The sequence below is a fragment of the Elephantulus edwardii genome, unplaced genomic scaffold (assembly GCF_000299155.1).
Source record: "Elephantulus edwardii isolate Elephantulus edwardi_28Jun2011 unplaced genomic scaffold, EleEdw1.0 scaffold00052, whole genome shotgun sequence".
Lineage (NCBI taxonomy): Eukaryota > Metazoa > Chordata > Mammalia > Macroscelidea > Macroscelididae > Elephantulus > Elephantulus edwardii.
In genome coordinates, this window is record NW_006399802.1 from 9,490,707 (window position 1) to 9,508,201 (window position 17,495).

General features: G+C 35.9%; 1 pseudogene; it reads left to right on the plus strand.

The window, feature by feature from the left end:
- Positions 1 to 4,434, plus strand: part of LOC102872680 — a 12,531-nt pseudogene extending 8,097 nt beyond the window's left edge.
- Positions 4,435 to 17,495: the final 13,061 nt, after the last annotated feature.

Below are 17,495 nucleotides of genomic sequence, written 5' to 3' on the forward strand. Positions count from 1 at the left end.
TCCTGAATCCTTTCAAAAACTATCACTTTTCAAAGTTCATAAAGCTTCGAGATGCATGTTGTTTAGGAATAAACAAAAACTTGGAAAGTTTATCTATGGTATGCTTATCATCTCTTAGTGACTTTCCTAAGGGGGTGGTGAAATCATTCAAAATTTTTAAAAAAATGGAATATAGGATATATATAAAGTAATGTGAACAATTTTGGAATCAGAAAATAAATAGTCCATGACAGCTGTTCAATAGAGTAAGAAACCAAAGCAAAATGAACAAATTAACAAACAAAAGTTTTCATGCTTTTCAAACATTTGATCTTTAAATAATTGATTGCATTTATAATGTGCATTTGGGAAGACATATGGAAGAGTCGTGTTATAGAGTCAACCTGCCTCAACAGAGTCACATCTAGGTCTCCAGTTGCGTACACAGTATATATTATGTACCGATGATGTTCGGTGAACCCTGGTTTGGTAAACTAAGCGCTCGACTAATAAACTAAAAGTTGTTGGTTTGATTCTACTACTAACTCCTGATGAGAAAGACCTGGTGGTCTGTTTCCATAAAGATCATATGAATATCCTCCTAAGTGGTTTATTCTGTTGTATGGGGTTCCTATGTGAGTACTTAACAACACAAGTATTTAATGCTTACTTGTTATTTGAGTTATATATTATTTGGACATGTTGTAAGGAGGAACCGATCCTTGGAGAGGAATATCGTGCTTGATAAGGTAGAGGGACAGCACAGGAGGGGAAGACCCTCTATGAGGTGGATTGTTTCAGTGACTGGGGTAACTGGCATGGGTGTGTCTGAGGCAATGTGATTGGCACAGGATAGAGCAGGGTTTAGGGCTGTTGTACGTAGGGTTGCTATGAGTCCCAAGCGACTCGACGACAACATAACAACAACATTATGTTATTTTTATGTTAAAGATAATTGATATAGGTTTGTGTGTGTGGTACACCATAAAGTCAGAACCGACCCATAGCTGACCCTTTCAAGGGTTTTCAGAGGCACTTAATCACACAGGAAGGAGGAGATTGTCCATCCTTCTCCTGTGGAGGAGCTGGTGGCCTCAAACTGTGTGCCTTTGGAATGGCAGTGCAGCTTTTTGCCATTAGGCTACCAGAGCTCCCATGATATAGGTTTAATAAACTATTTATATTGACATAAACAGAATTAAATATTAGCTTTTTTCAAATATATCTGCATGTATTTTAGAAAAAGGTAAATATATAAATTTTTGCAGTTTTCATATTCTATGTCATGCCGTTAGAATCAGAGCCAGTTAATATTTTTAAGTGGACATCACTCTCTTCTAAGACCTTTGAAGTGAGACCCCCAAAAGACACAGGAAAACCTTCTAATGACAGAAAGAGAAACAGAGACAAAAATACTCAATATACATATATTATACAGATGCATAAACAACAACAGACAAATGATAATTAGATGCTAGGTACATAATGACCATGTAGAACACAAGTACATTGGCTCTGTGACTTTAAGAGATCTCTGAAGGCTTAGTGGTAAAAAATTGGAGTACTAAAGATATGCAGTTTTAATCCACCAGCTGCTCTGCAGGAAAAAAGGTGAGCAGTCTCTTTCTTTGCAGATTCACTGCCTCTTGTGTCAGCTATGGGTCAGCTCTGACTCACTGTTACATGAAAATAACAACCATGACTGTGCTGTGCTAATTCTAAGTACACATCACTTCTAAACACAATAATCTCTGCCTTTGATGTCTTTACATTGTTGCTGTTGTTAGGTGCTGTAGAGTTGACTCTGACTCATCCCAAATTTATGTACAACATCTCTGAACTCTACTGTAATTTGAGGCAATTTCATACTCTCTGATACACCTACTCCATTACCCCAGTCACTGAGTGAATCCTTCTCATCCAGGTCTTCCTCTCTTGTGTTGTCTCTCCACCCTTCTCAGCATGATGCGCCTCTCCAAGGACTGGTACCTCCCAGCAACATGTCCAAACTATGTCAGATGGAGCTTAAAAATCCTAGTTTCCAAGGAGCAGCCTGATTTCACCTTCTCCAGGGCAGATCTGTTTGTTCTCTTAGCAGTCCATGGTATATTCAGTACTCTACTCCAACACCACAACTCAAAGGCATCAACTCTTCTTCTATCATCTTTAGTCATTGTCTAGCTCTCTGATGCATAGAAAGTAATTGCAAAGACCATGGCCTGTATCAGTCACAACCTTACTCTCAAGACTTGGCATCATTATTTTTCAGTACTCGGGAGAGATCTCTGACAGCAGACTTTACCAATGCCTATAATCTTTTGATTTCCTGGCAGCTGATACCAAGATTGTGGATTGTGGATCCAAGCAAGTTGAAGCTGTTAACAATCTCAATCTCTTCACCATCTATCATGATACTGCCAATTGGCCATGTGGTGAGAATCTTTGCTCTCTTAATGTTGAGCTTCAATCCATATTGCTACAGTCCTTTAAAATATATTTAAGTTAACAATAAATCAGAAAAGTGATGGAACATGATACCAATGTAATAAAATTTGGGGGAAATGAAATAGTTTAAGATAGTAAAAGCATGGAATAGTTTATAGAGAAAGAATATTAGATCCTAGATTTAGATAAGAAGTTGAAATAGAATAAAAATCCAGTTCTATGAAGTCAATTCTGTCCCATAATAATCGTCTATTAGGATTCTAAGGCAGTAATTCTTTATAGGAGGAAACTGCCTATCTTTCTCCCATAGTGGCTGGTAAGGTCAATTCATTAGTCTTTTTAGCCAATAGCCCAATAAATTACACATTATGTCCCTATAAATCCAAACCAGCAAAACAACAAAATAAAAGTTCCTGAATTTCCATAAATACTTTCAGCATCACTCTTTTTGCTTAATTTTTCTTTTAAAGAAGATACCTCAGGTAGGACATGTGAATAAATGGGGAAATGTTACCTTAGAGTAAGTGAAAAAAAATAACAGAAAACCAAACTGAAAGCACTTCAAAAAAAAGAATATAGTCAACTGTACTGAATGTTGATGAGTTGATAATTAAAAAGGAGAAAGAGAAGTCAAATAGGCAAAGGAGCTATCATCAAAGAGCTCAGGGTGACTTTGTCATTATAATTGTGAAGGGAGAGCCAATTTTGGATGAATGAGGAATTCATCTTCCCACAGGGTACACTAGATACAAGTAAAATTCTTATGTGGCAAAGTAGGTAGACATTGAATAAATTATAAAAAATAATAAGAGGAAGATTTTAAACGTATAGCTGAAGTAATAGAAAAATAAGTGAAATCACTGCAGGACTCACCAAGGAAATGAGGGTCAGAAGCAAGAATATAGAGGCTTATTTTCATTAGAGGTTCATGGTGGAAACAGTGACTTTAGCGGAACCTGAAAATGGTCTCTCACAGTGGCTACAGCCTCGGTGAAAGTGAAGGTTAAAATAAAGATGCTGCTTGTCAAAGGGAATTAATAAGTGACATATCTGATTGTGCTGCAAATCCAGATGGAAATTGAAGTTCCTTCAGAGAATTAATCATGATCGTCTACTTTCACATCGCTCTGAAGAGAGAATGTTTAGTCCCATTGATGTCAAAATCACAAGATATTAACTGTAAGTGATCCCAGATCAGTCGCACCAAATGAAACACGGCAAAAAAAAAAAAAAAAATTCAGTCATTAGTGCTAAGGGACATCAGCATAGTTACCTCTGTGTGTGATTTCTGGAAATTAATATAACAAACATTGTGTTCAAATACAACAAATAGTGTATTAAAACATCAAGTTCTCAAAATACTAGATACAAACTATAAAATACTAAATAAAGAAAGGTGTACATAAAGAAAAGCGTGATCTTAGCTTGGTGGTGACTGTGAAAATCACACGAGACAGGTTATAACCTTTTCTCAAAGGATCACTATGAGTCATAGTGGATTTGATGGCAACTAACAACAATTAAAAAAAAATCAAAGCCTTGCAAAACAGATTCTCTAATGAGTTTATTATTTAATAATGAGTCATTATTTAATAATCTGAAAATGAATTAATATCTTTTTTTCTTACTCTGTGGTTTATTCTCCCAGTGTTCTCAACAAGGTGCAAAAATATAATTTCACTTTGAGTTTATAATATTGACTATATTTGCACATAATGTCCATGCTTTTCAAGTGTGAAACTATGGAGGAAACAGAGAATACGATTTTAAGAAATTCTTACATCTATTCAGCAGCTTCCCAGACTATCATTCAAACTCAATGATAACTTCTATCTGTTTGGGGCTCAATAGTATTGTGATTTCTCTAGCAAAGGACTGCAGAGAAATTATTCATAAAAATTAGCTGTTTTTCTCTACATCTAGAACTATGTTCTTCGAGCTTGTGGTTATATATCCATTTTTCCAATAACTGTATCTGTTAAAAGTGAATGGGCAATATCTCTGAAATGAAAGTTCTATGAGCTTTTAAAAGTGGGTGTTATTGATTAAAGCAAGAGGCAGAAAATATTTGAAAAGTACTAACTGGGGAAATAAGGGTATCTCATGGCTGGCAAACTACTGATTTATGACTTTCATTATGCTTTTATGATTAGAACAAAGAACTAAAACTTTGTGCTTAAATTATTAGTAGTTCTATGCCTGGATTTATTTGTAGATAAACTCTATAAAATAGTCATGTTAATAATCTTGCACAAAAGGGAGAATCAATACCAAACTCCCAATGAGGTTTGCTTTGTTTCTGTTACATTCTCTTGCAGCTCCCTTCTTAGGAAGGCAGACTATGCTAGAATAATTGAAACTAAATTATTCATGCATTTCCTACCTCGGCTAATTTTTCAATAAAATAACTGGAATATATAAACTACACACATAATTTCTCTATGAGTAGTGATAGGAAAGTGCAATTATTAATGCCTTTTAGCAATACCATTTTTCTGGGTGTTCCAGAAACTTCCTAGCAAATATAATTATTCAGCAAATATTTATTTGATGCCTAGTAATTTCAAGATCCTATGGGAGTCATAAAGATAAAACAATAATTGCGATCTTAAGAAAAAATTAACACTTAGCTAAGAAAATATGGTTGTAAAAAAATTAAAATATGGAGTGTTATAGGAGAGATGAAGTTCCTGAAGGCTGAAAACTATTACCACACTTCACTAATTACAAGGTTGGAGGTTCAAATTCACCCAGAAGGTCCTAAGAAGAATGATCTAGAAATCTGATTCTGGAAAATCAGTCACTGAAAATCTTGTGGAATAATTCTACTCTGACACCTATCATGGATCGGACTCAACTAGACTAGAACTGATATGGCATATACAAGATACATAAACAAAAACGCTGCAGGGGAAAATACTACAAGAATAAAGAATAAGTACAAAGCGGGAGAAGGACGGGCCATCTCCTGCTGTGCAATCAGCTGCCTCTGAAAGCCTACCAGAGGGTCAGCGATGGGTCAGTTCCAAAGTGATGGCACACAACAACAAAAATAAATACACATATTTCACAATGTATACACTATAAAGGGGGAAAACTAGCTTAGTAAATATAGAAAATAAAACCAGGAGATTCTTCTAGCAGATGGAAGCTTGCCTCAGTTTTGAAGTGTATGTTGTCACATTGTTGTTATTGTTGTTATGTGCCACCGAGTCGTTTGCAACTCATAGCGACCCTATGTACAAGAGCCCTAAACACCGTTCTATCCTGTGCCGACCTTGCTGTCTCAAACACACTCATTCCCACAAGTCCACTCACAGAATCGATCCATCTCATCGAGGGTCTTCCTCTCCTGCGCCGTCCCTCCACTCTGCCAAACATGATGTTCCTCTCCAAGGACCTGTCCCTCCTTGCAACATGCCCAAAGTATGTCAGACGAAGCCTCAGAATCCTTGACTCCAGGGAACATTCTGGCTTCACCCTCTCCAGGACAAACCTATTTAGTGAAATGAATTTAGTCTATCTAAGGCAGGGAGCTCGGGTGGCCTAGTGGCAAGAATCTGCACTGCAATCCCAGTCACTCAGTTCCAGTTCGAGGCCACTAACTGTTTTGCAGGTGGAGGATGGGCAATCTCCTTCTGTGTGATTGTCTCTGAAAAGCTGCTGAAGGGTCAGCTATCAGCTATTGGTCGGTTCTGACTCTATGATAAACAACAACATCTAAGGCAGGAGCTTTGATGGCCTGATGGTAAGAACCTGCACTACTGTCCCAAAGGTTCTAATCCACCAGTTGTTCTGCAGGAGAATGGGCAGTCTCCTTCTGTGTGATTTCACTGCCTCTGAAAACGTGCTGGAGGATCAGCTATGTGTTGGTTTATACTCAGCCGTCACAACAATAACAATCTAAGGCAAAAGTCATGTGAAAAATCACAGAAGTAATGGCATCGATGGAAATATTGAAATCCAGTTGCAACTGCCAATCTGTCTAATCTACAAAACTAGTTAAGAGGAAAGAACACAATACAAATCTTCATTTCAAAGGGTTTAGAATAAAAAAGTTCAATATAAAGATCAAAGTAGAAAATACTGGACTCTATATAACTGAGAATGATAATCATAGGAAAGAGTATGGGTTCAGAATTCTAAAAAGGGTGAAACAATACGAAATACTGTTAAAATAAAATTAAATCCTTGGTGAGGGACATCATTCTTGGGAGTATGGAGTGACAACGTAAGAAAAGAAGATCTTCGATGAGATGGATTCACTCAGTGACTAGGGTAATGAGGTTCCGTGTGTCAGATACAAGGTTGGCTCAGGATACAGCAGGGTTCAGAGCTGCAGTACATAGGGTTACTATGAGTCCCAGGTGATTTGACAGGACATAACAATAACAACAACATAGTTGGAGAAACCGGTTTATTCATCTTTTTGTAAACTAATAGTGTAATAGTTAAAATTATGTATCAAAGTGGACATGATCCTCAGCATAATGTATTTAGCCTTTGAGTTATACATTCTAACCTTTATGATATTGATGAGGCAGAATTAGAGGCAGTTATAAAAAGATATGATCTACTTGACTGGATGAAGAAGGGTCTGTCCTCAGGGATGTGACTAGCATTGTATATGTTAGGATACTATGGAAAAGTGAGATATGTCTTGTCCAATCTCAGATCTGGTTGTTGTGACCTTCAAATTCATGACCTTTGAACTTGAACTAGTGGCCCGCCAAACTTGCTAACTTTAGATTCAAATATGTCTTAAACCGGTTGTCTCCAAAGATATCAATCTGAGACCCTATCTACCTGCCCTGCAGACAACTTGAACTTATTAACTTTCCCAAATGTCTCCCCAATAAATTATAAACTCATTATCATCAAATCAGAATCAGATCATAACGCACCTTCCACGTGGGCTTTCAGAGGCTGTAAACTAGACACAAGGAGATTACCCATCTTTCTCCCATGAAGGAGCTGATGGATTTGAACTACCTGCCTGTGGCTGGTAGCACAAATCCATACCCACTAGGCAACTAGAGCTTGTCTGGAAGGGGATTGCTCATTTTTCTTCCATGAAGGAGCTGGTAGATTTGAACCACCAGAGAGGTACTACATTTGGGTTGGCAGTGCCTCTCCTAACAGACTGTACCATTATCAGAGCTCAACCTCTCTGTCTACCTCTTTCTTTGTATACATATATTCATAAATAAAACTGGTTTTGCTTCCTTGAAGAACCCAGTTTAAGCCAAGTTCTTTAAAGAAAACTCTAATTTAAGTCAAATGCACAATAGAATTCCAGACACACATAAAGTTACTCAATAGAGAAGCACTGAATTAACAAATGTAGGATTTTCTAAAGTATACTGACTAAACTTTTAATACATCAATATTACTACATTATATTACCGATGCTTTTAAAAAGTCACAGTTTGATTTTATTATTCATAAAGTTATACTTGTGAATTTCTAGTTCACATTGTATTCAATATTCTTACCCCTTACCATCATTAAAAAGTTTCAGTTCTTTGTTTTTCCTTGCTAATTTCTCAACTTCCACATACATTATTGTTGTTGTTATTGTTGATTGCCTTTGAGTCGAGCATGACTCTGCCATAGCTTAGACACCTTTAGTTCACATGTATTGGGTTTTATATAATTAGTTAGTTTCCTCCCTCCCTTTTCTGTCCCGCTTTCTCCCTCTGCCTTTCCTCTCTGAACAAGTATAAACATTCTCTTACTATTTGCTATTTACAGTAGTCATATTGCTTTTTCAACTATTCTTTCCAGGTTAATCCTCCTTATCATAATCTTTTATGATGCTATTTGTATGATTTATCTCTATTCCTCCAATTCTACCAACCCCTAGATATATTATTTTCACAGTAATGGTCTTATGCAGTATTTGTCTTTCTGTGATTAAGGTATTTCATTCAGCATAGCTTTCTCCAGCCTCTCACATGTTGCTTAGTATTTTATGGATTAGGTGTTCCTTAGGGTGGCATATTATTACATTTTGTGAATGCATCCCAATTTCTCTATCCATTCATTTCTTGATAAGCATTTGGGCCATTTCCATCTTCTTGTTATTGTGAATAATACTGTGATAACTCCCAGTTCCTTGGGGTATATTATTAGTGGTGGAATAGTTGAGTCATATGTGGATTTTATATTTATTTTTGAAGAACTAAACTGAAACTACCTTCAGTAGTGGTTGTACCATTTTATAATCACACCAGTAGTGTCTGATAGTTCCAATCCCAGTAGTGTCTGATAGTTCCAATCTCCCTACTTCCTTACCTACATTTATCTTTTGCAGCTAGGATGAGATAACATCTCATTATTGTTTTGATTTGCATTTTTCTGATTGCTGATGGTTTTGAAAATATCCTCATGTGTTTTTTGGCCATCTGAATATCCTCCTTGGTTAAAAGTCATAATGTACATGAATGGGGAAAAAGGGCAGAGGTATTGACAAACAGTGATTAATTATATAAAACAAAATGGATATGAATGAATGTATAAATTAAAATGTATGTGAATGAAGCTCCTGTATATAAATTATTGTATGAAAGGCAATAAAGATGTATATATCTTTGGTCCTTAGCACTTTAAACAAGTATTTTGCAACTGATTTATTTAAAGCAATATATCCTTTCACTTCTTGACTGGTGCTTCTAAAATTGTGAATTTAAATAAAATTAAATTCTTGAGAATTTCAGTGAGTTCTTAGTTTATTATAATGCTACTTATTAGTCAAATTTTGAAGATTCCTAATTGTATACAGATTGAATAAGTATTATCAAAGGATACAACTCTGACACACACCTTTCCTAAATATTCTGATAGAATGACTTCCTCTTCTTCTATATACCACTTCCACATGAGCACGATTAAGTGTTCTATAATTCCTATTCTTTTTAATATTTTTCATAATTTGTAAGGATGCATAACCTCAAATGCCTTTGCATAGTCAATAAAACTCACGTTAACATCTTTTTTTAATATTAGCTGCTTTCAGCAAAGAGCCAACTGACATCAACAATTACAGCCCTCATTCCAAACAGCCCCCTTTGAACCAAACTTAAATTTATGTCTGTTTCTTGCTTAGGTACTAAACTTTTCCAACTGATTTTCTAAAAAGTACTTTAAGTAAGATTATAATTGTAGGTGATATTAGAGATCTAATACAGATCTTATCCAGGTGATTGGCCAGGTAGATGTCTACTAAATCTCTTGGTAAAGATAAGTAAGTACATTCAATCCTGGATCTGTTTGCCAAAACATCTCAGTTGGTATCCCATTAACACCTGGGGCCTTATTTTTCATCAGGGCCTTCAGTGTAGGCTAGACTTGGTTTAATTATATACCACTTTTGAATTGGTTGTGTGTAGACCATTTCTTTTTTTTTGTCTTATTGTTTCATGTTTATTTTATTATTTTTTAAATAGCATCCAGTTTATTACAAATATTTAGTATTGGCTTCCCATGTTTCCCCTCTTTTGTTTTTATCATAATTATGTTATCATCTAGCATTTCTTTTTAATATAAGGATGCTTTTGATCGTTTTTTGTGTGTAGCTTAATATTTTGTTCAGTGTAATAATTGTGGCTTGATTTTTTTCTTCCAGTTCTTTTCTTAATTCTGTCAACTTGATTCCTATAGAGCCAGGGTAATGGTGGTTTGGGAGTTTCGCCCCCCTTAAATCAATAAAAACATAATCTGCTGACTATCTTTCATGGCACAATCTTTATCATTCTACACCTTGACCCAGAAACTGCCCTATATTTATTAAATCGCTATTTCTCTCTCCTCTGACTTTCTATTGGATTTGGCTAAAGTGGAGCACCATTAGGAATTGTCAATAACACGAAGGGAATTTGATCATTATTCATATTTTATCATAGATAATTTGGGTTAGATGCATTCTTGTTGAGTGACTATCTCAACACAACCTTCTTTACACCTTCATAATTTCAGGCCTAAGAGAGGTAAGAGTCTCATTATACCTGGACAAGGTTATTGCACAGTTCTTAAGATTTTCCTATACTCTGCATTGTTGTTATTGAGTGTCATTTCTGCATATACCTTGTAAAATGTCTGTTTAGTTCTTCAAATGATATTTTTTCTTTAATAACATTTTATTGTGTCATTAGTGAATAATATTAGTTGTATTTTAGATTTGCATTAAACAATCTTTACATAAGTTGTTCAGTGACATTGGTTACATCCTTCACAATGTGTGAACATTCTCATTATTTCCACTCTTCCATTCTGGTTATTCCATTTCCATTTTTACAGTTCCAATATTCAGTTTTCTTTTTATATGTAATTCCTCAAAGGATCATAATGGATGTACGTGTACTTATTGTCAATTTTAAAGATATAGTTAGACATAATTTTGGTAAAATTATTAATATATATATGATTAAAATATTTTTAAACTAAAGAGAAAAGCTATCAAAATGATGTATACTCATATACACACAGTTTTAACTTTTACAACTACTTTTCCCCTTTGTTTAAGCTCTTCATCTATTTATTTATGTATTTTTATGTATATTTATATTCTCAACATAGATTATGTGAAGACTCAAAATAATAAGGCTGATTTTAACATCTATCATGGTATCATTTATTGGTTAAGTGGTGAGGATTTTTGTTTTCTCGATATTGAAATGTAATCCATATTGAAGGTTATAGCCATGCAATATGGGGTGAATCTTAGGTCTTCCTCACTTTCACCAAACAAGATTGTGTCATCAGCATAACATAGGTTGTTGAGCCTTCCTCCAACTCTGATGCCACAATATTCTTCTGAAAGCCCAGCTTCTTTAGTGAAATGCCCAGCATACAGACTTAATAGATATGGAGAAAGGACACAAACTTCTCACACATCTTTTGTGACTTTAATCATACAATGTTTTTTGCTATGTTTGGACAATATCTAGTTTCTTGTTCTAGATATAGCTTTTGTTTAAGCACAATTAAGTGTCCTGGACTTCCCATTCTTTTCACTATTAGCCATAGTTTGTCATGATTCAAAGAGTTAAATGTGTTTACCTAGTTAAAAAACACAAATAGTCTCCTGGTATGATTTGGCTTTCTGCCACGATCCTTCTGAAATTAGTAATGATATCTCTGGTGCAAAATTCTCTTCTAAACTCAGCTGAAATTTTGGAAGCTCTCTGCTAGTGTAGGGTTTTAGCTGTTTTTGGATAATCTTCAACAATGTTTGCTTATATGTGATAGTAACAATATTATTGCACATTCTGTTGGATGAGCTTGTTTGGAAATGGGAACAAATATGGATCTCCTCCAGTCAGTTGGCCAGGTCTCAGTCTTCCAAATTTCCTGGCACAGACTAGTAAGCACATCCAGGGTTGTAGCTGTTAGTTTAAATATTAATGGGTCTCTTATTGATTTCTAGGGCCTCCCCCCCCCAATGTCTCCAATGCAGCTTGAATTTCTTTCATCTCTACGATCAGCTCTTGATCATATGTTACTTCCTTAAATATTTCAGTGTTGATCAATTCTTTTTGGTACAGTGATTCTGTGTTTTCCTTCTATCTTCTTTTGATGCTTCCAGGATCATTCAAAATTTTCCCTATAGTATTTCTCAATATTACAACTTGAAGATGTAATCCATCTTTCTGGTCTTTTAGTTTAAGAAATACCAAGCAACTACTTCCTTTTTTATTCTCCAACTCCCGCCTTTTGCACATTCCATTGTTGTACTTTGTCTTCTCTTCCCTTTATTTGGGCTCTTTGGCACTCTAATGCAATTTTAGAGTCTTTTCTGAAATACATAGCCTTTTCTTTTTCTTCTGTCTTTGGCATGATCTTTTGACCTCTTCACGGATAATATCTTCTAATCTTTGATTCTTAGTGTTCAATGACAAAAACTTGTTTGAGATGATTTTACAATTCAGTTGCAATAGATTCAAGGCCATATTTTGGCTCTTGTGGCTTCAATTTTAACTTGCACATTAGTATTTGATGGCCTGCTCATCTGGCCTGGTTTTGGCCCTTCCTGGTCTATCAGCATCCTGTTGTACTCCTGCCTACACCACCCAGCACCTCCCTACCCCCAGCCAGCCCTTGATATGAGGGCTCATGCCTCATGTCACTTTTGTGATGTCTTGTGCCTCACACTGCTGTTGGACCCTCACATTGCTGCTTGTCTTGAATTTAGGAGGCTTTTAGTTCAAATGCCATGTACCAGCTTTTGGGAGGGATTTTGTCTGAGACAGTACTGGAGAAAGGTTCTTGCTCCTGAGCTTCTGCCCCAGCACTGTCATCTTATGACTAACTGTCTCTGCTCTTCCAGTTACAGCACACTACGGTCATAGTAAAATAATTTCTGAAGTGAGGGCTATGTCTCCTCTAGATCTGGTATGCTGGTGTTGTGTACAAAGTTCAGAGGATATACACACTAGTTTGGGATTGAATGTCTCATCTTTCTTTGGATGATGGTGGCATGACAAAGTTCAAATTAATAAATTAATGTATTGATTTAATAAGTTAAACAACTGTCTGTTTAGAGTTAGGGAATGGGTTCTACATTCTTATATTTCTTGTCACTCTAATTAAAAATATGTGCTTTATATCTCTACTAAAATTGGCAGATTAACTGAGAGAAAGCCTGGTAGCATAGCACAGTCTTGTTTTGAATAATTAAGATCTTATATTTGTACTATCTTTGCCACCACCTTTAAACAGAGTGTGTTTATGCCTAGATGAAGTCTCACAATGCTTTAATATTTTTCCTTTGAATGTGAAAAAGTTTTTCACTTCAAAGGGATGTTTTTCCAATTTAGAACTTCTGATGGAATCAATTAATATACCAAGGGGCAAAGTGAATGTTAAATTGATTCATCAAAAATAATTTTATTCATTTGAAAATATCGACATTATATTAAATATGCATTACCTAGCTCTTATGAAACATAATAAAGTCACCTATAGCTATGGTTGACCCTCAAGGACAAATAATAATCTCAAAAATTTATCTGAAAAACTTATCAATTTTTATTTACTTGCTTTTGATTTTATCATAAAATACAGTTCTTAAATAGTTTTATATTGAAATAAAGCTTTTTTTATATGTTTATTTGTTGTTCATTGCTTCTAATTGTGGAAAAGATTTGAATATTCTCTTTCATTTTCTATCACTTAATTATTATATCTAGTATCAAGAACTTCTTTCCAGATGGAAAATTAATCTTAATTCAAAGCTGTCTTCTAACAAGAATTTGATGTTATTGTTTCTGTATGTCACCAGAATCTGATCTAGTACAACAAAACCGAACACTTCTAGCCGTGTACCATCCTTCTAACTCTTGCTATATTTGATCCATGGCTGCAGCCTCTGCATAAACTCATCACCCAGAGTGCCTTCTTCTTTTTCACTTTAACTTATCAAACATGATGTTCTACCCTACGGAATGATCCTTCCTAACAACATGTCCAAAGTGCATGAGATGAAGTCTCATTGTCCTTGATTCTAAGGAATATTCTTGATGCACCTTTTCTAAGGTAGATTTGTTGGTTCTGGAAGTCTACGGCACATTTGATATTCCTCACCAGCACCATAATTCAAATGCACCAATTCTTCTTCAGACTTCATTATTCACTGTCCAGCATTTTTATAAATGTCAGGAAATTGAAAACAAAACAACACAAACAACAAACATGGCTTCAGTAAAGTATACATTAGTCCTTAAAATGAATTTCTGGTGTTTTCTTTTTTTAACCATTCAGAGAAGTCTGCAGTAGTTTTTCAATGTAATAAAGTAATACCTTCTTGACTGCTGTTTTCATATTTGTAGACATATTTGTGAACCCAGGTAAAACAAAATCCTTAACAACTTCAATTTTTCTCTATTTATTAGGACGATGTTTATTGATCCAGTTATGATGACTTTCATGTTCTTAATGTTGAGATATAATCCATATAACCTTTAAACTTCATTAGTTAATTATTTCAACCTTTAATCTTCATTAGGTAAGTATTTCATGTCTACTTCACTTTCAGCAAGCAAGGGTGTGTTATGTATATCTTACAAATTTTTAATGTGTCTTCTTTCAATATTGACACTATTTCTATTCCTTTTTTCCAGATTCTTGCATTATTTACTCAGAATACCAATTTAAAATGTATGGGAAAATGCCACAACTCTGTTGCAAACTTTTTTTAAACCATTCCATGTTAACTTATTCTGTTTTAACTGCTGCCTGGAAGTTTATACACAGGTTCTTTCTGAACATTGTCATGTATTTGGAAATTCCAGTTCTTCCCATTATTCTCTATAGTATATTAGTTTCCACACAGTGAAACTACCAAGTGAGATGTTTCAACAAATGAATATAATCTTGGAACCACACAGAATACCAACACATAGGTTCCTGACAAACCTTGCACCCATTCCAAAAAGGAAAATGCGTAAAATGGAAAATTATCAAGTAGTATAAATAGTATTACCTGCAAGTAAAATTTTGTTGAAGATGATGTAGAAGTTATTGTAGCAGCACAGCAAGAAATCCAGCTAGATTCAAAAAAGTATGTAATAAGAGATAGATCTGATAATGTCTGATAGATCTTGGTTGAAAGAAACTACCAGAAAATTGCTTGCCTTATTTCTCCACTGCTGGTACCAAGTATATGTGGATCAAGTAAGATGAAGCAGTTTATAGTTCCAATCTCGTCTCCATCCATCATGATGCTGCCTATTAGTCCAATGGTAAGAATCTTTGTTTTCCTGACACTGAGATGCATCAATACCGAAGGATGCATTCTTTGATCTTCTGAACCAAGTGCTTCAAGCCCTCCTCACTTTCAGAATGCAAGATTGTGTCATCTGCATCACAAAGGTTATTGGAGTCTCCCTCCAATCCTGATGACACATTTCTCCTCACAGAGACCAGCTTTTTGGATAATTTTCTCAGCATACAAATTGAATAGGTATGGAAAGATAATACAACCCTGGTGAACTCCTTTGCCAATTCCAAACTACACATTGCTCCATTGCTCTGTTCACACAACAACCTCCTGGTCCAGGTTTAGGTTCCATATAAAAACAATCAAGTGCTCTGGGCTTCCCATTCTTGTCAATGTCAGCCATAGTTGTCCTGAGTGTCTAAATTAAAATTTTCTTTTAGAATTAAGCCATCATGTATGTTAGTAAATAAAATGAAAAGGCAATTCCTGGTGGCTTAGTCGTATGAATCTATACTGCAATCCAGAAAGTACATGGTTTGAATCCACCAGCTGCTCCATTGGAGAAGGACAGGCAATCTTCTTCTGTTCTATTTTCTGTCTTAAAAAACTCACAGGTGGATCAGCTATGCGTTGGTTCAGACTTGATGGCATTCAACAACATCATGTCAGTAATGAAGAGATACTGGTTTGTATGAGGAAAATGCAGAAGTAAAATGGAGAAAGTAAATGAAGAAGAAAAATCTTAATTTTAAACTTACACGATTTTTAAAAAGCAAAAATCTTAGTTTTGAGGCATATTTTAAAACTTTCAACTTAAGAAAATTTCACTTATTTCATATTTTTGCTGATGTTATGTAACATCAGATCGTCTGCAGCTCATAGCAACCTTATGTACAATAGTTCTGATGCACATACCCCCGTTACACTAGTTATTGTGTCAATCCATCTTTCCAGAGCCTTGCTCTCCTGCATTGTCCTTCCACTCTCTCAAGCATGATGTCCTTCTCCAAGGATTGATTGATCCCTGCTGACCACATGCCCAAAGTATGTGAGATGGAACTTCAATATCCTTGGCTCCAAAAACGTGGCTTTGTTTCACTTTATCCAAGACAGACTTATTCTCTTGATGGTCCATCATGGTATGTTCAAGACTTCTCCAACACAGCTCAAAAGTGTAGATTCTCCTTCTGTCACCCTTAGTCCTCGTCCAGATCTCTGATGCATAGCAAGCAATTGAAAAGACCATGACCTCAATCAAATGCCACTAGGTCTCTAAACTGATATTATTGTTCTTTAAAACTTTGGAGAGGTCTCTGACAGCAGAATTTCCTAATTCAATTCAACAATTCGATATTTAATATTGTTGTTGTTGTTACTGTTGTTGTTGTTGTTATGTGCCATCGAGTTGCTTGCAAGTCATAGCGACCCTATGTACAAGAGCCCTAAATATTGTTCTATCCTGTGCCAACCTCGCCATCTCAAACACACTCATTCCTACCACTCCACTCACAGAATCGATCCATCTCATAGAGGGTCTTCCTTTCCTGTGCCGTCTCTCTACTTTCCCAAACATGATGTCCCTTTCCAAGGACCAGTTCCTCCTTGCAATATGCCCAAAGAATGTCAGACGAAGCTTCAGAATCCTTGACTCCAAGGAGCACTCTGGCTTCACCCTCTCCAGCACAAACCTGTTTGTTCTCCTAGCAGTCCATGGTATAGTCAATACTCTTCTCCAGCACCACAGCTCAGAGACATAAATTCTCTATCATCCCTATTCACTGTCCAACTCTCCGATGCATAGCACGTAATTGCAAAGACTATAGCCTGGATCAGGTGCACCTTAGTCTCCAGCCTGACACTGTTGCTCTTCCGTACTCTCGAGAGGTCCCTCACAGCTGACTTCTTCAATGCAATTTGTCTCCTGGTTTCCTGTCTGCTGTTGACTGTGGAACCAAGTAAACGAAAATGTTAACTATCTCAATTTCTTCACCATCCATACTGATGCTGCCAATTGGCCCAGTGGTGAGAATCCTTGTTTTCTTGATTTTGAGCTTCAATCCATATTGAAGGCTGCAGTCCTTGACCTTCTGCAGCAAGCACTTCATGTCCTCCTCAGTTTCAGCAAGTAGGATTGTATCAGGCACAGAACACAGGTTGTTGATGATTTTTCCACCAATCCTGATGCCACATTCCTTCTCGTACAGCCCATCATCTCAGAGGATCTGTTCTGCATACAGATTGAAAAGGTATGGAAACAAAATACATCCTTAGCGAACACCCTTCTTGATTTTGGACCATGTAGTGTCTCCTTGTTCTGTTCTCACGACTGCCTCTTGGTCCAAGTATAGGTTTC